This window comes from Oncorhynchus mykiss, chromosome 28 (assembly GCF_057628025.1).
Source record: "Oncorhynchus mykiss isolate SJ-2025 chromosome 28, ASM5762802v1, whole genome shotgun sequence".
In the NCBI taxonomy this organism is placed as follows: Eukaryota; Metazoa; Chordata; class Actinopteri; order Salmoniformes; family Salmonidae; genus Oncorhynchus; species Oncorhynchus mykiss.
Window position 1 is genome coordinate 5,148,032 of NC_143049.1, and position 19,949 is coordinate 5,167,980.

At 42.0% G+C, this 19,949-nt stretch overlaps 1 protein-coding gene across 16 annotated transcripts in view; it reads left to right on the top strand.

Annotated features, from left to right (window-relative positions):
* The first annotated feature begins 8,616 nt into the window (after nucleotides 1-8,616).
* The window catches only part of LOC110508371 (transcriptional repressor p66-alpha), a 49,770-nt gene continuing 38,437 nt past the window's right edge, over nucleotides 8,617-19,949 (top strand). For 4 of the 16 annotated variants that reach the window (XM_090225657.1, XM_090225652.1, XM_090225660.1 and 1 more), the window contains exon 1: nucleotides 8,623-8,825. The gene's annotated coding sequence lies outside the window, so the exon portion shown is untranslated. Of the gene's footprint in view, nucleotides 8,826-19,949 lie in introns of all 16 variants that reach the window. The other 12 variants (XM_090225658.1, XM_090225654.1, XM_090225662.1 and 9 more) reach the window with 7 other exon arrangements.

Below are 19,949 nucleotides of genomic sequence, written 5' to 3' on the forward strand. Positions count from 1 at the left end.
GACAAGACATGAATGAGACAATGTCTGCAGTAGTCTTCTATAGTAATATTCTACTCTTTGCTCCTAGCCCTCAATGACCATAATGCTGGTTGTACACAGGAAAGGCCAGGCAAACGGAGAGAAAAGAATGGAATCAAATAAAATCTTATTTGTCACGTGTGCCGAATACAACAGCATTTCACCTTACTGTGAAATGCTTACTTACAAGCCCTTAACCAACAATGCAGTTCAATAAATGGAGTTAAGAAAATATTTACTAAATAATCTAAAGTGAAAAATCAAATACCGAAATAATAACAAGGCTATATATACAGGGGGTACCGGTAACGAGTCAATGGGCGGGGGTACAGGTTAGTCGAGGTCATTTGTACATGTACGTAGGGGTAAAGTGACTATGCATAGATAATGTAAAGGGTGGGATCAATGTAAATAATCTGGGTGGCCATGTTATTAATTGTTCATCAGTCTTATGGCTTGGGGGTAGAAGCTGTTAAGGAGCCTTTTGGACTTAGACTTGGCGCTCCGGTACCACTTGCCGTGCAGTAGCAGAGAGAACAGGCTATGACTTGGGTGACTGGAGTCTACATTTTTTGGTCCTTCCTCTGACACCGCCTAGTATATACAGTTGAAGTCGGAAGTTTACATACACTTAGGTTGGAGTCATTAAAACCAGTTTTTCAACCACTCCACATTTCTTGTTAACAAACTATAGTTTTGGCAAGTCGGTTAGGATATCAACTTTGTGCATGACAAATGCAATTTTTCCAACAATTGTTTACAGACATTATTTCACTTCTAATTCACTGTATCACAATTCCAGTGGGTCAGAAGTATACATACACTAAGTTGACTGTGCCTTTAAACAGCTTGGAAAATTCCAGAAAATTATGTCATGGCTTTAGAAGCTTCTGATAGGCTATTTGACATAATGAGTCAATTGGAGGTGTACCTGTGGATGTATTTCAAGGCCTACCTTCAAACTCAGTGCCTCTTTGCTTGACATCAAAAATGGTAGACCTCCACAAGTCTGGTTCATCCTTGGGAGCAACTTCCAAACGCCTGAAGGTACCACGTTCATCTGTACAAACAATAGTACACAAGTATAAAGACCATGGGGCCACGTACTATTGTTTGTACAGACGAGCGTGGTGCCTTCAAGCGTTTGGAAATTGCTCCCAAGGATGAACCAGACTTGTGGTCTTGGCTGATTTCTTTTGATTTTCCCATGATGTCAAGCAAAGAGGAACAGAGTTTGAAGGTAGGCCTTGAAATACATCGACAGGTACACCTCCAATTGACTCAAATGATGTCAATTAGCCTATCAGAAGCTTCTAAAGCCATGACATAATTTTCTGGAATTTTCCAAGCTGTTTATAGTCAACTTAGTGTATGTAAATTTCTGACCCACTGGAATTGTGATAGTCAAGTGTAAGTGAAATAATCTCTCTGTAAACAATTGTTGTACAAATGACTTGTGTCATGCACAAAGTAGATGTCCTAACTTGCCAAAAATATAGTTTCTTAACAAGAAATTTGTGGAGTGGTTGAAAAACGAGTTTTAATGTCTCCAACCTAAGTGTATGTAAACTTCCGACTTCAATTGTATGTAAGAATGCGGTTCATTGACTACAGCTCAGCATTCAACACCATCCTACCCTCCAAGCTCACCAACAAGCTGGAGGCCCTGGGCCTCAACCCCACCCTGTGCAATTGGGTCCGGGACTTTTTGACGGGCTGCCCCCAGATGGTGAAGGTAGGAAACAACATTTCCACCTCGCTGACCCTCAACACTGGGGCCCCACAAGGGTGCGTGCTCAGCCCCCTTCTGTACTCCCTGTTCACCCATGACTGCATGGCCATGCACGCCTCCAACTCAATCATCAAGCTTGCAGACGACACAACAGTAGTGGCCTTGATTACCAACAACGACGAGACCGCCTAAAGTAGGAGGTGAGGGCACTCTGCGTGTGGTGTCAGGTAAACAACCTCTCACTCAACAAAACAAAGGAGATGATTGTGGACTTCAGGAAACAGCAGAGGGAGCACCCCCCTACCCACAGAGGGGACAGCAGTGGAGAAAGTGGAACGTTTTCAGTTCCTCAGCATATACATCAACAACAAACTGAAATGGTCCACCCACACAGACAGTGTGGTGAAGAAGCAACAGCGCCTCCTCAACCTCAGGAGGCTGACAAAATTTGGCTTGTCACCCAAAACCTTGACTAACTTTTAGAGATCCACAATTGAGAGCATCCTGTCGGGCTGTATCACCGCCTGGTACGAAAACTGCACCACCCACAAACGCAAGGCTCTCTAGAGGGTGGTGCAGTCTACACAACGCATCACCGGGGGCAAACTACCTGCCCTCCATGACACCTATAGCACCCGATGTCACAGGAAGGCAAAAAAGATCATCAAAGACCACAACCATCCGAGCCACTGCCTGTTCACACCGCTACCATCCAGAAGGCGAGATCGGTAAAGGTGCATGAAAGCTGGGAGTGAGAGACTGAAGAACAGCTTCTATCTCAAGGCCATCAGACTGCTAAACAGCCACCACTAACTCAGAGAGGCTGCTGCCTACATGGAGACCCAATCACGGGCCACTTTAACAAATGGATCACTAGTCACTTTAATCAATGCCACTTTAAATAATGCAGCTTTAATAATGTTTACATATTTTACATTACTCATATCATATGTATATACTGTATTTTATACCATCTATTGTATCTTGCCTATGTCGCTCGGCCATCACTCATCCATATATTTATATGTACATATTCTCATTCACCCCTTTTAGATTTGTGTGTATTCGGTAGTTGTTGGGGAACTGTTAGATTACTTGTTAGATAATACTGCACTGTCGGAGCCAGAAGCACAAGCATTTCGCTACACTCACATTAACATCTGCTAACCATGTGTATGTTACCAATAAGATTTGATTTAAACTAACATTACATTTACGTTTTAGTCATTTAGCAGATGCTCTTATCTAGAGCGATTTACAGGAGCAATTAGTGCCCTCGCTCAAGGGCACATCTGCTCAGGGATTCAAACCAGGGACTTTTTGGTTACTGGTCCAATGCTCTTATCGCTAGGCTACATGCCACCTTCATTAGATGTAAGAAGGGCTTTATAAATACATTTGATTGATTGATTAGGGAGGGGGGGGGGGAACACAAAACTGACCTCAGATCAGTTTATAAGGCAACTTTGTTGGGAAGAACAGCAGGACAATTAGCTGACAAAGCATTCACTTTAAGTTTCCCTTCTTGAGTATCCCTTCATAGATACTCCAAAGAGCAGGGGGACCGATCTCCCCTCTTCTCCCCCATCACCCATAACCTGAGTACTTTGGAGTAGGATGAAGTTCACACTGGTCTAAGGTCAGTATGGTTAGCATTTGGGCAGAGCAAGGTAAACTAATCTGATCCAATATCTGTTTGTAGAGGAAACCTAAAAACTCACATCTCCCCACTTCCCTCTCACACAGAGCATGCATTTAGGTGAGCTGTGGTCATTTCTCATTTGGAGATAAACTAGATTAGAAGACTGAAAATGAACATTACACCAAAGGTGGGGTCTCAGTCATACATGCCAATGGGCAGGCTATTCACGATGGTATGATATTGCTGACGTAGAGACAGTTTGTTTCTGTATTATCTTCTGACCTATTATGAAGAGAGAAGGGGATATGGCATCCATCACTGTGCATGTGAATAGGGCTACTCAGATCCATGCCTATGGCAACTGATCTGGGATCAGTTCTACATATTAAAGTTCTCAATATGGCCATTGTAGGCTGAAAAGCAAGTCGGATCCTGTTACAGGTATTGAAGGCAAGAAGCAACCACAAGACCTAGGGACCCTGGCATGGTGGTGCTGCTTTGCCCCTTGATGGTCAGTGGTTAAGATGTGCACTTACAAAACACAGGTTCCTCCCCTCAGACCTTCTCCTCCAATGTGTTTTGAGAAGGAGGTTGAGGAATCAAGGAAAGACATTTGAGATTTACCTCATGGTTGTGCTACCACAGGGACACTGAAGAAGTGGGTAGAAGTACCCCCATACTGAAACAGGTAATTTAATATGTGGATTGGGAATTGGGCCAGTGACCCCAGAAGCCCGCAGCAAAAGGTCGCTGGTTTGAATACCCAAGCCGTCAAGGTGAATCATCTGCCGTAAGACTATGGCTAGGGTTGTGGTTGCATACACCGATCCTACATACAGTGCCTTGCGAACGTATTCGGCCCCCTTGAACTTTGCGACCTTTTGCCACATTTCAGGCTTCAAACATAAAGATATAAAACTGTATTTTTTTGTGAAGAATCAACAACAAGTGGGACACAATCATGAAGTGGAACGACATTTATTGGATATTTCAAACTTTTTTAACAAATCAAAAACTGAAAAATTGGGCATGCAAAATTATTCAGCCCCCTTAAGTTAATACTTTGTAGCGCCACCTTTTGCTGCGATTACAGCTGTAAGTCGCTTGGGGTATGTCTCTATCAGTTTTGCACATCGAGAGACTGACATTTTTTCCCATTCCTCCTTGCAAAACAGCTCGAGCTCAGTGAGGTTGGATGGAGAGCATTTGTGAACAGCAGTTTTCAGTTCTTTCCACAGATTCTCGATTGGATTCAGGTCTGGACTTTGACTTGGCCATTCTAACACCTGGATATGTTTATTTTTGAACCATTCCATTGTAGATTTTGCTTTATGTTTTGGATCATTGTCTTGTTGGAAGACAAATCTCTGTCCCAGTCTCAGGTCTTTTGCAGACTCCAGGTTTTCTTCCAGAATGGTCCTGTATTTGGCTCCATCCATCTTCCCATCAATTTTAACCATCTTCCCTGTCCCTGCTGAAGAAAAGCAGGCCCAAACCATGATGCTGCCACCACCATGTTTGACAGTGGGGATGGTGTGTTCAAGGTGATGAGCTGTGTTGCTTTTACGCCAAACATAACGTTTTGCATTGTTGCCAAAAAGTTCAATTTTGGTTTCATCTGACCAAAGCACCTTCTTCCACATGTTTGGTGTGTCTCCCAGGTGGCTTGTGGCAAACTCTAAACGACACTTTTTATGGATATCTTTAAGAAATGGCTTTCTTCTTGCCACTCTTCCATAAAAGGCCAGATTTGTGCAATATACGACTGATTGTTGTCCTATGGACAGAGTCTCCCACCTCAGCTGTAGATCTCTGCAGTTCATCCAGAGTGATCATGGGCCTCTTGGCTGCATCTCTGATCAGTCTTCTCCTTGTATGAGCTGAAAGTTTAGAGGGGCGGCCAGGTCTTGGTAGATTTGCAGTGGTCTGATACTCCTTCCATTTCAATATTATCGCTTGCACAGTGCTCCTTGGGATGTTTAAAGCTTGGGAAATCTTTTTGTATCCAAATCCGGCTTTAAACTTCTTCACAACAGTATCTCGGACCTGCCTGGTGTGTTCCTTGTTCTTCATGATGCTCTCTGCGCTTTTAACGGACCTCTGAGACTATCACAGTGCAGGTGCATTTATACGGAGACTTGATTACACACAGGTGGATTGTATTTATCATCATTAGTCATTTAGGTCAACATTGGATCATTCAGAGATCCTCATTGAACTTCTGGAGAGTTTGCTGCACTGAAAGTAAAGGGGCTGAATAATTTTGCACGCCCAATTTTTCAGTTTTTGATTTGTTAAAAAAGTTTGAAATATCCAATAAATGTCATTCCACTTCATGATTGTGTCCCACTTGTTGTTGATTCTTCACAAAAAAATACAGTTTTATATCTTTATGTTTGAAGCCTGAAATGTGGCAAAAGGTCGCAAAGTTCAAGGGGGCCGAATACTTTCGCAAGGCACTGTATGTAGTTAGAGGAGTCTTCTACCTCAAGCGGACATGAGCCAGTTACTGAGATCGGTCCTTCCGAGACTTGTCTCTTTATGTCTGACTTGCCAAGGAGACTGTGACACCACGGCGTAAGGTAGAAAGTGCATTTAACCGCAGATCTAGGATCTGACTACCCTACCCCTGATCTAAATCTTAACTGTTAGGGAGATGACAAGATATCTGAACCTGTATCAGATTGTAGAGGCCACTTCTACCCCCTCAGACAGCTCCACTGAAAGGGCAGGAGAAAAACACAAATACCCCCACATAGAATCTGCTTCATCTCAATGCACATGTGTACCCCCCCAATGGTTTTTCAAAGAATAGAGTGAAAAGAGATGAGCTTGGAAAGAGAGGAATAGAGAGAGAAGGAAAAGGAGAGGAGAAGGAGGAGGGGGAGATATTCCAAGGCAATGCTGTAAGCGTGATACTAGCCACGGATACTTATTAGGTAATAGGTGTCTTAGCAAAGCTATGAAGAGGAAGCCACTTCCTGCCAAATAGTGAGTGGGGCTGATAGTGACTGGGACAGCTACTTTGTGCTTTGTTATAGTACTTAATGGGAATTAAGTTGAAGCTGTCATGTTGTTACTGGTGGCCATTACCTCATGCAGGGAGAGTAGAGAAGCCACAGTCCTGACCAAGCCACAGCCAAAGAAACGCAGTGTGAATCTGAAATTAGGACGTGGTTCTTTGTTCTCATCGATTGATCATTATAATGTGTTGTGGTTGATGAATATTTAGCAGAGAGCATTCATTCACATTGTCACGTCTTTATGAAAGACGCATAATGAATGTGGTCTGTTTTCTCACTAATGCTTACTGTAAATAGAGAGAACAACAGAGTGAGTTAGAGAGCGTGAGGGAGTCAGGGAATAAAAGGGGGCCATAGCATGAACAAACTTACATCACAAGCACAACACTTCCATTGTATTACTACATTTACAAACTTACAAGGGTATGGGAAATAAAGTTGTACGACAGGACAGCAGGTAGCTTAGCGGTTAAGGGCGTTGGGACAGTAACCGAATGGTCGCTGGTCCGAATCTGCCATTTAACGCTAATTGCTCCTGTAAGTCACTCTGGATAAAATGATCTGCTAAATGACAAAAAAATGTAATGACACGGCAGTGCTAGAAGGAGGGCTGAGAGTGTTAAAGAAACCCAGTTGCTGTCTGAAGAGAGTGGTATTCAGTCTTCGATGGATGGGTCGCTTCTCGGACTGCAGTAGGTCGTTTCTCACTGAGAGACCAGAACAAAGAAGCCACCTGAATGTCTGCAGTAGTCTTCTATAGTAATATCCTACTCTTTGCTCCTAGTCCCGGGAGTCTGTAGTCTCAGCCTAATGCCACATAGATGAATCCCATCATTAAGTACCCTACGCAAACGGAGCGACGGAGTGTCATATGCGGTTCGTTACAGAATTTGAGCTGGACTAAAGTACATAAAATGTACGCTCAGTCACTGGGGCGGGCACCAAAGCATAGCACACACAATTGCCTCAAGGACTATATTGCTGGTTGTTCACAGGAAAGGAAAGACCAGGCAAACAGAGATGGCAGAATGGAGAGGTCTGGCATCATTCAGGCAAAGGGAGAACAGCCCCATTCACTGCATTAAAAACAAGCAACAAGCTTTACTCTGACACTAGCAGACACAGGAACCTGTGAAGAGATGATAGAGATGTGTGTAGTAACTTAGGGCCAAGGATAAGACTACCCTGCAGCTTACAGGATATATCAGGGGCCTTTTGTGCTCCAGGTATGAGTTACCCATAGGCACAGCCTAATCTATAACTAACATTACATTTACTTTTGAGTCATTAATCAGACGCTCTTATCCAGAGCGATTTACAGGAGCAATTAGGGTTAATTACATGCTCAAGGGCACACAGATTTTTCACCTAGTTGGCTCAGGGATTCAAACCAGCAACCTTTTGGTTACAGGTCCAACGTTCTTAAGCGCTAGGCTACCTGACGCCTTCATTAAGGAGGGGAAACACAAAACTGACCTCAGATCAGTGTTTATGGCAACTTCATCCAGCTCCTCCTTTTGTGTCTTTTGGGATAAACAGCAGGGCAGTTAGCTGATAAAGCATTCACTTTCAATTTCCCTTTTTGAGTATCCCTCCCCCGGTCCCAATGCTCTTTGGTGTATCTATCTCACCACTTCACCCACCTGAGTACTTTGGAGTAGGATGAAATTGACACTGGTCTAAGGTCAGTATGGTTAGCATTTGGGCAGAGAAAGGTAAACTAATCTGATCCAATATCTGTTTGTAGAGGAAACCTAAAAACTCACATCTCCCCACTTCCCTCTCACACAGAGCATGCATTTAGGTGAGCTGTGGTCATGAACATTACACCAAAGGTGGGGGGGGGTCTCAGTCATACATGCCAATGGGCAGGCTATTCACGATGGTATGATATTGCTGACGTAGAGACAGTTTGTTTCTGTATTATCTTCTGACCTGTTATGAAGAGAGAAGGGGATATGGCATCCATCACTGTGCATGTGAATAGGGCTACTCAGACCCATGCCTATGGCAACTGATCTGGGATCAGTTCTACATATTAAAGTTCTCAATATGGCCATTGTAGGCTGAAAAGCAAGTCGGATCCTGTTACAGGTATTGAAGGTAAGAAGCAACCACAAGACCTAGGGACCCTGGCATGGTGGTGCTGCTTTGCCCCTTGATGGTCAGTGGTTAAGATGTGCACTTGGTCCCCCTGGCGTGTTGAAGGGCGCATGCCCACTGCGGTGACGCCGCAGCTCCATGTGTGTTGAGAAGCGCACTATTTGGCAACAGAGGCGATAGCGGGGAGGGCAGAAAAGATACAAGGTATACCCTGAATTTAAAAAAAATACATCGAATAATTGCAGCAATTGTCACCCTAAATACCTTGGACGAAGCGCAGTCGACGGATCGCTGTTGAATCGACCGAGTAAGTTGATTGAGGTGTTCCGAAGTTTTTGGGGGGGAAGTGGATTGAGGGAAGCCTTTTATTTGGATTTATCGAGAGCCAGCTCCTCTTCCTCCACCTATCTGTGACGATAGAGAAACTGATGGGCTGTTGAAAAGTAGCACTTCTCCGCAGAATGAAAGCGTTTACGGTTGGGAACGGGCTTCATACGTTTATAGAAGTTGCATCTCCGGGCTTTATTCTTATGGACACACATAGTTTGACAATATTTCGTATTTTAATTTCACCTCACCAATCTAATTTTAGAATGGGCTCGATCGAACAGAGACTGTCAATCTGGATTGTCGTGGACTGGGATTATTTTTAGAGCAGCACATCGTTACTTAGTTATCTTTTTTTGTCAACCCAGGTAGATGGTTTGCCAGTGCGAATATTCATTATCATGAAGTACTTAACACATGTAATACGTTATACTACTATTTAAATAGAAAGCGACTAGATTTAGCCAGTTTTGGAGTTGGCATTCTCCCCAACGAAGACAAGCTAGCCCTGGCTAACGTCCTAGTAGCTACTTGTTTCTCACGCCTGCTACTTTAGGTTAGTCATTTACTAGATTGGCTTGGTCCAGGTACCTGGTTTATTTTCTAATGCAACAAAAAAAAACTCGCTACCGTAGCGCAATTTGAGCTTTTCGTGTAACTTAAATGCACCAAGTTGTGGTTTCGTGAACTGCGTGTTGGTGTTTCACTTTTTTGGGGGCAAATAAATAACTGGACAGGTACTTGTAGCTGGCAAAGTGGACAATACTAATTCCTTGGCATTATTTATGCTCGCTGGCAGCTAGGTTATTTTCACGGTTGCGCGGTTTCTAGACATGTTGTGGTCGAACGGTCAGAATACAGCGTGGGCTGTGTTTCGTTTTTAAAGGGGGGAGTTTGCCTGTTCGGGATTTTGATGGTTAATGTGGGGTAGACGGTGGCGTAATGGTGGACGGTGCCTTGGTTTGAGCCCCTACCCTAGTCGTGCCACTTAACCCTACCGGCAGCCAGTGTTCTACTGTATCAAAGTAGTCCTTGGTATCTTCCTACTTCTGCAACGACCATGGTCTTCCTCCTCTTAAAGCTGAACGCACACACATTTACACAAACTCGCACACACTTTCTCTCCTCCCTAGCGGTATGAGTCGGTGGATGCAGTGCAAAAGTATCTGAGCCAGTCACTGTACTGTAAGGCATGCACAGATTCAGTGAGTTGTGTTCAGTTGTCAGTTCCTGTACACCTCGGGTGTGTCCAGTTTTCTTTCGGCTGCTCGGAAAAGTGCTTTTTTTAAAATGTGCTTTTTTGTTCACTTATGTCAGTTTTGGGCTCACTTTGGTTGGTGAAATATAGGCCAATAATGCAGAGGATTCTTGTTGCCAGAGTGTCATTTAAGAGTAGCCTCTGGGTATGGGTCCTTAGTTGTTCCTGTTCAGGTCACATAGTCAGGAAATACTCAGGCCCCTAGTTATGTGTAACAAAGTAGTATGCCATTGGCTCCTGTTTTTTTTTTTAGAAACAATTAGCATATGAAAATGGTTTGCATGATAAGGCTATCTGCCTGCTGTCGTGCTGACTGGTTTATCTTAGGGATTCTAGAGTAATATGAAAAAAAGGTTCTGGAATGGTCAATCATTTGTTTGGCAGAGCAATCACTTTGGGGGTTCTTTGCAATGTGTTATCACATGGTTGCATTAATAAGCACCCTAATGGAGACAGAGATCTGTATACAATGACAAGATGCTCATGTTTCCGCCCCAGCAATGGGAGTCGTTGTCCCGAAGGCAGGCAACAAGCATAGGTTCAAAATAAGCCCATAGAAACGCATTGGGCTTATTTTGGCGAGTCCAATCAATTGCTTTGCCTCTTCTTCTCTGACAGGGGCTTCTTTAATCAGGGGGACCTTATAGGGAAAGGTGGATACCTAGTCAGTTATGCAACTTAAATGTGTAATGCATTTAACCCTACTCCTCTGAATCAGAGAGGTGCAGGGGGCTGCCTTAATCGGCATCCACATCTTCGGTGCCCGGGGAACAGTGGCACGACTAGGGTAGGGGCTCAAACCAAGGCTCAGGGGCAGAATAATACATTTTTACCTTGTCAGCTCGAGATTCGATCCAGCAACCTTTCGGTTACTGGTCCAACGCTCTAACCACTAGGCTATTCAGTAAGACATTCTGGGCACATTGTAATATGGACTTGGGTGGAGAGAAGCAGAGTAGAGACTTTATATCACTTGGCAGGCCTAAACAGGCTGCCATTTCAGGCAGTCTTTTCAAAGAGCTCTTACACTGAAAGTGCATCATCAATTTCCCAGTATTATTCCAACCTCAGTGTGTGGAAATATATATCAAACACAGGACAATCATGTTTTTGACTGCACTGGGTCTTCAAGTTAGGAGCACAACATATCATTTAATATTTTTTCTATCAATTTAGATATAGCCTATGGGCATTTTCATGTAAAAGGACCCATGATCACCAAAATGTGAAGTTCATAGGAGCATATCAAAATGGGTGTAAAATGAATGCTAATAGTATATATTTTTGGGAAATTAAGACTTAGATACATTTTTCAACCATTTTACATCTTAAAAATAAGTAAGTAAAAGCTTTGATTTCTGAAGAAACACATGGAAAAGGGGTCTTAGAAAAACATCTACCAGAAAAGGTCTTCAGAAATACATCAAAGCACAATGTTGATAAAGACCCCTGCCAACTAATATGAACACTTTCTGTATTTCGTTTTGGATAACATTTTTGCGTTTTGTAAGTTTAAGAAACATTGCCTTTTGCCTTGAAATGCCATTTCCAAAAACCCACTTTAAGATATTTTCAAATTTCTCTCCCTCATGAGGGAGAATAATGAAAGTTCACAGAAGTATCAAGTTATGTAGACTTATCAATTAGTTATAGTGATTTTACCAATATAAATTTTGTTTTTGAAGTGAATAAAACTCATAATTCCGTTGTTGGGTCACCTGCTACTGTCCTCCCTTCCATACTGTTATGTTCAGTTCATAACTTTTTCTTTGTCTTTCTGTCATCTGGTGTTCAAACCAAGAGTGTTAAACCAGTCTGAGTCTGGAGTCGAGTCTGGACTCTTGCTCTCATATATATATATATATATATATATATATATATATATATATAGAGAGAGAGATATTTATAACTCAGCAAAAAAAGAAACATCCTCTCACTATCAACTGCGTTTATTTTCAGCAAATTTAACATGTGTAAATATTTGTATGTACATAAGATTCAACAACTGAGACATAAACTGAACAAGTTCCACAGACATGTGACTAACAGAAATTGAATAATGTGTCCCTGAACAAAGTGGGGGTCAAAATCAAAAGTAACAGTCTGTTGTGGCCACTAGCTGCATTAAGTACTGCAGTGCATCTCATGGACTGCACCAGATTTGCCAGTTCTTGCTGTGAGATGTTACCCCACTCTTCCATCAAGGCACCTGCAAGTTCCCGGACATTTCTGGGGGGAATGACCCTAGCCCTCACCCTCCGATCCAACAGATCCCAGACGTGCTCAATGGGATTGAGATCCGGGCTCTTCGCTGGCCATGGCAGAACACTAACATTCCTGTTTTGCAGGAAGTCACGCACAGAACGAGCAGTATGACTGGTGGCATTGTCATGCTGGAGGGTCATGTCAGGATGAGCAAGGAGGATATCTTCCCTGTAACGCACACCGTTGAGATTGCCTGCGATGACAACAAGTTCAGTCCGATGATGCTGTGACACATTGCCCCAGACCATGACGGACCCTCCACCTCCAAATCGATCCCGCTCCAGAGTACAGGCCTCGGTGTAACACTCATTCCTTTGACGATAAACGCAAATCCGACCATCTCCCCAGGTGAGACAAAACTGCGACTTGTCAGTGAAGAGCACTTTTTGCCAATCCTGTTTGTCCAGCGACAGTGGGTTTGTGCCCATAGGCGACGTTGTTGCCGGTGATGTCTGGTGAGGACCTGCCTTGCAACAGGCCTACAAGACCTCAGTCCAGCCTCTCTCAGCCTATTTCGGACAGTCTGAGCACTGATGGAGGGATTGTGCGTTCCTGCTGTAACTCGGGCAGTTGTTGTTGCCATCCTGTACCTGTCCCGCAGGTGTGATGTTTGGATGTACCGATCCTGTGCAGGTGTTGTTACACGGTGTCTGACACTGCGAGAACGACCAGCTGTCCGTCCTGTCTCCCTGTAGCGCTGTCTTAGGCTTCTCACAGTACAGACATTGCAATTTATTGCCCTGGCCACATCTGCAGTCCTCATGCCTCCTTGCAGCATGCCTAAAGCGCGTTCACCCAGATGAACAGGGACCCTGGGCATCTTTCTGATGGTATTTTTCAGAGTCAGTAGAAAGGCCTCTTGAGTGTCCTAAGTTTTCATAACTGTGACCTTAATTGCCTACCGTCTGTAAGTTGTTAGTGTCTTAATAACCGTTCCACAGGTGCGTGTACATTAATTGTGAAAGGTTAATTGAACAAGCATGGAAAACAGTGTTTAAACCCTTTACAATGAAGATCTGTGAAGTTATTTAGATTTTTATGAATTATCTTTGAAAGACAGAGTCCAGATAAAGGGATGTTTCTTTTTTTTTGCTGAGTTTATATACACAGTACAAGTCAAACGTTTGGACACACCTACTCATTCCAGGGATTTTCTTACATTTTTACTATTTTCTACATTGTAGAATAATAGTGAAGACATCAAAACTATGACATAACACATATGGAATCATGTAGTTGGCAAAAAAGTGTTAAACAAATAAACAAATATTTGATATTCTTCAAAGTAGCCACCCTTTGTCTTGACAGCTTTGCACACTCTTGGCATTCTCTCATGAGGAAGTCACCTGGAATGCATTTAAATTAACAAGTGTGTCTTGTTAAGTTCATTTGTGGAATTTCTTTATTTTCTTAATGCGTTTGAGCCAATCAGTTGTGTTGTAGCGGTGGTGGTATACAGAACATAGCCCAATTTGATCCATATTATGGCAAGAACAGCTCAAATAAGCAAAGGGAAACGACAGTCCATCATTTCTTTAAGACATGAATGTCAGTCAATCAAGAACATTTCAAGAACTTTGAAAGTTTCTTCAAGTGCAGTTGCAAAAACCATCAAGCGCTATGATGAAACTGGCTCTCATGAGGACCGCCACAGGAATGGTAGACCCAGCGTTACCTCTGCTACAGAGGATAAGTTCATTAGAGTTACCAGCCTCAGAAATTGCAGCCTATATAAATGCTTCAAAGAGTTCAAGTAACAGACACATCTCAACATCAACTGTTCAGAAGAGACTGTGTGAATCAGGCCTTCATGGTTGAATTGCTGCAAAGAAACTACTACTAAAGGACACCAATAATAAGAAGAGACTTACTTGGGCCAAGAAACATGAGCAATGGAGATTAAACCGGAGGAAATATGTCCTTTGGTCTGATGAGTCCAAATTTGAGATTTTTGGTTCCAAGTGCTGTGTCATTGTGAGACGCAGAGTAGGTGAACGGATGATCTCCGCATGTGTGGTTCCCACCTTGAAGCATGGAGGAGGAGGTGTGGGGGTGCTTTGCTGGTGACACTGTTTGTGATTTATTTAGAATTCAAGGCACACTTAACCAGCATGACCACCACAGTATTTTGCAGCGATACGCCATCCCATCTGGTTTGCGCTTAGTCCCACTATCATTTGTTTTTCAACAGGACAATGACACCAACACACCTCCAGGCTGTGTAAGGGCTATTTCACCAAGAAGGAGAGTGATGGAGTGCTGCATCAGATGATCTGACCTCCACAATCACCTGACCTCAAGTGTGCAACGCTGTCATCAAGGCAATGGGTGGCTACTTTGAAGAATCTCAAATATAAAATATATTTTCATTTGTTTAACTTCTTACGGCTGAAATCACTTTAACGGGATCGATTTGACAACAGCCAGTGATATTGCAGGGCGCCAAATTCAAACAACAGAAATCTCATAATTACAATTCCTCAAACATACAAGTATTATACACCATTTTAAAAATAAACTTGTTAATCCCACCACAGTGTCCGATTTCAAAAAGGCTTTACGACGAAAGCATACCATGCGATTATGTTAGGTCAGCACCTAGTCACAGAAAAACAGCCATTTTTCCAGCCAAAGAGAGGAGTCACAAAAAGCAGAAATAGAGATAAAATGAATCACTAACCTTTGATGATCTTCATCAGATGACACTCATAGGACTTCATGTTACACAAAACATGTATGTTTTGTTCGATAAAGTTCATATTTATATCCAAAAATCTCAGTTTACATTGGTGTGTTATGTTCAGTAATGTTTTGCTTCCAAAACATCTGGTGATTTTGCAGAGAGCCACATCAATTTACAGGAATACTCATCATAAATGTTGATGAAGATACAAGTGTTATGCATAGAATTATAAATATACTTCTCCTTAATGCAACCGCTGTGTCAGATTTCAAAAAAGCTTTACGGAAAAAGCACACCATGCAAAAATCTGAGTACAGCGCTCAGGCATCAAAACAAGCCATACAGATACCCGCCATGTTGTGGTCAACAGAAGTCAGAAATAGCATTATAAATATTCACTTACATTTGATGATCTTCATCAGAATGCAGTCCCAGGAATCCCAGTTCCACAATAAATGTTTTTGTTTGATAAAGTCCATCATTTATGTCCAAATACCTCCTTTTTGTTCACGCATTTAGTTCACAAATCCAAATTCACGAGGCGCAGGCACTTAGTCCAGACAAAGTCAAAAAGTTATATTACAGTTCGTAGAAACATGTCAAACGATGTATAGAATCAATCTTTAGGATGTTTTTAACATAAATCTTCAATAATGTTCCAACCGGACAATTCCTTTGTATTTAGAAATGCAAAGGAACGCAGCGCACGCTCATGGCCGTGCGCGAGACTTAGCTCATGGCATTCTGCCAGACCTCTTAATCAAACAGCTCTTATTCGCTCCACCTTCACAGTAGAATCCTGAAAACAAGGTTCCAAAGACTGTTGACATCTAGTGGAAGCCTTAGGAAGTGCAATCGGACCAAATTTTACACTGTGTATTGGTTAAGCGAAGACTTGAGAACCTACAAACCTCAGATTTCCCACTTCCTGTTTGGATTTTTTCTCAGGTTTTTGCCTGCCATATGAGTTCTGTTATCCTCTCTGGGATAGGGGGGACGCTTGCGTCCCTCTTGGCCAATAGCCAGGGAAAATGTAGAGCGCCAAATTAAAATAAAATACTATAAAAATCAAACTTTCATTAAATCACACATGTAAGATACCGAATTAAAGCTACACTCGTTGTGAATCCAGCCAACATGTCAGATTTCAAAACGCTTTTCGGCGAAAGCATAAGATGCTATTATCTGATGATAGCACAACAGTAAACAAAGAGAGAAAGCATATTTCAACCCTGCAGGGGCTACACAAAACGAGAAATAAAATATAAATCATGCCTTACCTTTGATGAGCTTCTTTTGTTGGCACTCCAATATATCCCATAAACATCACAAATGGTCCTTTTTGTTCGATTAATTCTGTCAATATATATCCAAAATGTCCATTTATTGGGAGCGTTTGATCCAGAAAAACACAGCTTCCAATTTGCGCAACGTCATTACAAAATATCTCAAAAGTTACCTGCAAACTTTGCCAAAACATTTCAAACTACTTTTGTAATACAATGTTAGGAATTTTTAAACGTTAATAATCGATCAAATTGTATACGGGACTATCTGTGTTCAATACAGGAAGACCACAAACTAACGCTACCTTTCTGGTCTTGCGCAAGCAGTACACATAACGTGACAGTCATTCAAGATGGCTGTACTTCTTCATTACACAAAGGCATAACCTCAACCAATTTCTAAAGACTGGTGACATCCAGTGGAAGCTGCAAACAAGTCTCTTAAATCTAGTTTCCCAATGAAAACTCATTGAATAGACAGTGACCTCAAAAAAAAAAAAATCTGAATGATTTGTCCTTGGGGTTTTGCCTGTTACATAAGTTCTGTTATACTCACAGACATGATTCAAACAGTTTTAAAAACTTCAGAGTGTTTTCTAATACTAATAATATACATATCTTAGCTTCTGGGCCTGAGTAGCAGGTAGTTTACTCTGGGCACCGTATTCATCCAAGCTACTCAATACTGCCCCCCAGCCATAAGAAGTAAACCAAAAAAGTGTTAACATGATTCCATATGTGTTATTTCATAGTTTTGATGTCTTCAATATTATTCTACAATGTAGAAATAAAGGAAAAACCCTGGAGTGAGTAGTTGTGTCCAAATGTTTGACTGGTACTGTGTGTGTGTGTGTGTACATGCACAAACACTAACGTTCAAACGTTTGTCACTTATTAATGTCCTTATTGTTTTGAAAGAAAAGCAAAAAAAATATTGGCCATTAAAAATATCAAATTGATCAGAATTACAGTGTAGACATTGTTTATGTTGTAAATGACTATTGTAGCTGAAAACGGCTTATCTACACAGGTTTACATATGCCCATTATCAGCAACCAATACTCCCATGTTCCAATGGAATGTTACCTAATCCAAGTTGATCATTTTTAAAGGCTAATTGATCATTAGAAAACCCTTTTGCAATTATGTTAGCACAGCTGACAACTGTTGTGCTGATATAAAGAAGCAATAAACCTGGCCTTCTTTAGACTAGGTGAGTATCTGGAGCATCAGCATTTGTGGGTTTGATTGCAGGCTCAAAATGGCCAGAAACAAAGACCTTTCTTCGGAAACTCATCAAGTCTATTCTTGTTCTGAGAAATGAAGGCTATTCCATGCGAGAAGTTGCCAAGAAACTGAAGATCTCGTACAACACTGTGAACGGTTCCCTTCCCAGAACAGCGCAAACTGGCCCCTAACCAGAATAGAAGAGGAGTGGGAGGCCCCGGTGCACAACTGAGCATGAAGACAAGTACATTAGTGTCTAGTTTGAGAAACAGACGCCTCACAAGTCCTCAACTGGCAGCTTCATTAAATAGTACCCGCAAAACACCAGTCTCAACATCAACAGTGAAGAGGCGACTCCGGATGCTGTCCTTCTAGACAGAGTTGCAAAGAAAAAGCCATATCTCAGACTAGCCAATAAAAATAGAAGATTAAGATGCTCAAAAGAACACAGACACTGGAGAGAGGAAGATTGGGAAAAAGTGTTATGGACAGACGAATCTAAGTTTGTGGTTTTCGGATCACAATTAAGAACATTCATGAGTTCAGAAAAAAATGAAAAGATGCTGGAGGAGTGAACCATCTGTCAAGCATGGTGGAGGCAATGTGATGGTCTGGGGGTGCTTTGGTGGTGGTAAAGTGGGAGATTAGTACAGGGTAAAAGGGATCTTGATGAAGGAAGTCTATCACTCCATTTTGCAACGCCATGCAAAATCTTGTGGACGGTGCTTAATTGGAGCCAATTTCCTCCTACAACAGAACAATAATCCAAAGCACAGCGCCAAACGATGCAAGAACTATTTAGGGAAGAAGCAGTCAGCTGGTATTCTGTCTATAATGGAGTGCCCAGCACATTCACTGGATCTCAACCCCATTGAGCTGTTGTGGGACCAGCTTGACCGTATGGTACATAAGAAGTGCCCATCAAGCCAATCCAATTTGTGGGAGGTGCTTCAGAAAGCATGGGGTGATCTCTTCAGATTACCTCAACAAATTGACAACTAGAATGCCAAAGGTCTAAAAGGCTGTAATTTCTGCAAATGGAGGATTCTTTGATGAAAGCAAAGTTTGAAGGACACAATTGTCATTTCAATTAAAAATCATTATTTATAACCTTGTCAACATCTTGACTATATTTCCTATTAATTTTGCAACTTTCTAAGTGACCCGAACTTTTGAACGGTAGTGTATGTGTGTGCGTCATCTCTCCTGGATCTTACTGACACCTACCCATGAGCCTCCTCTCTTTACGTTTAATGTAACCAGCATCCTCACCCACTGAGTACCAACCGAGTTGAAATATACTTGACATTTGGTCAGTCCACCCTGGCCTGGATGTTAACGTCCACAGACGGACTGGACCAAATCCAAACCCATCATTGATGTTTGGATAGCATAGTATTGAGTACAGACCAGTACAGCACCATACTGTACAGTGAGTTGAGCACAGTACAGTACAATACAGTAAGTACAGGTACTGTATTGTACTGCACTGTGCTGTACTGAAATTAAGAAATATCAGAACGAAGCTGGAATATTTATATATATTATATGTACATATATTTATATCTACATATGGTGGTGTTTTGTATGTAACAGTATTAAAGTGACCAGTGTTCAATGACTAGAATACAGTATATACCTTGCGTTTGAAAAGTATTTAGACCAATTGACATTTTCCACCATTTGTTATGTTACAGCCTTATTCTAAAATTGATTAAATTGTTCAGGGGAAAAAAACTATCTACACACAATATCCTATGATGATGAAGCAAAAACTGTTTTATTAATTTTGGCAAATGTATTCAAAATAAAAAACTGAAGGGCTTCCCGGGTGGTGCTTGAGTCCCGGGTTCGATCCCAGGCTGTGTCACATTGCATTTCCTTGTCCCATTGTGCTCTAGCGACTCCTTGTGGCGGGCAAGGGCACCTGCAAGCTGACCTCAGTCGCCAGCTGGATGGTGTTTCCTCCGACATGTTGGTGTGGCTGGCTTCCGGGTTAAGCGAGCAGTGTGTCAAGAAGCAGTGTGGCTTATATTGTGCTTGCAAAATAAACAAATGTGACTCTGGGTGACAACATAAGGAAGACCGTTTTTTCCAACATTAGTACTGTTTTCCTCAAAACATTTATTCAAATCAAAAGGAAATTTTATTTGTCACATGCGCTGAATACAACAGGTGTACAGTGGAATGCTTACTTAGAAGACCTTAACCAACAATGCAGTTTTAAGAAAAATAAGTGTAAAGTCAACATTTAAAATAACAAATGGTTAAAGAGCAACAGTAAAATAACAGTTGCGAGGCTATATACAGGGTATTACGGTACAGAGTCAATGTGGAGGCTATATACAGGGTATTACGGTACAGAGTCAATGTGGAGGCTATATA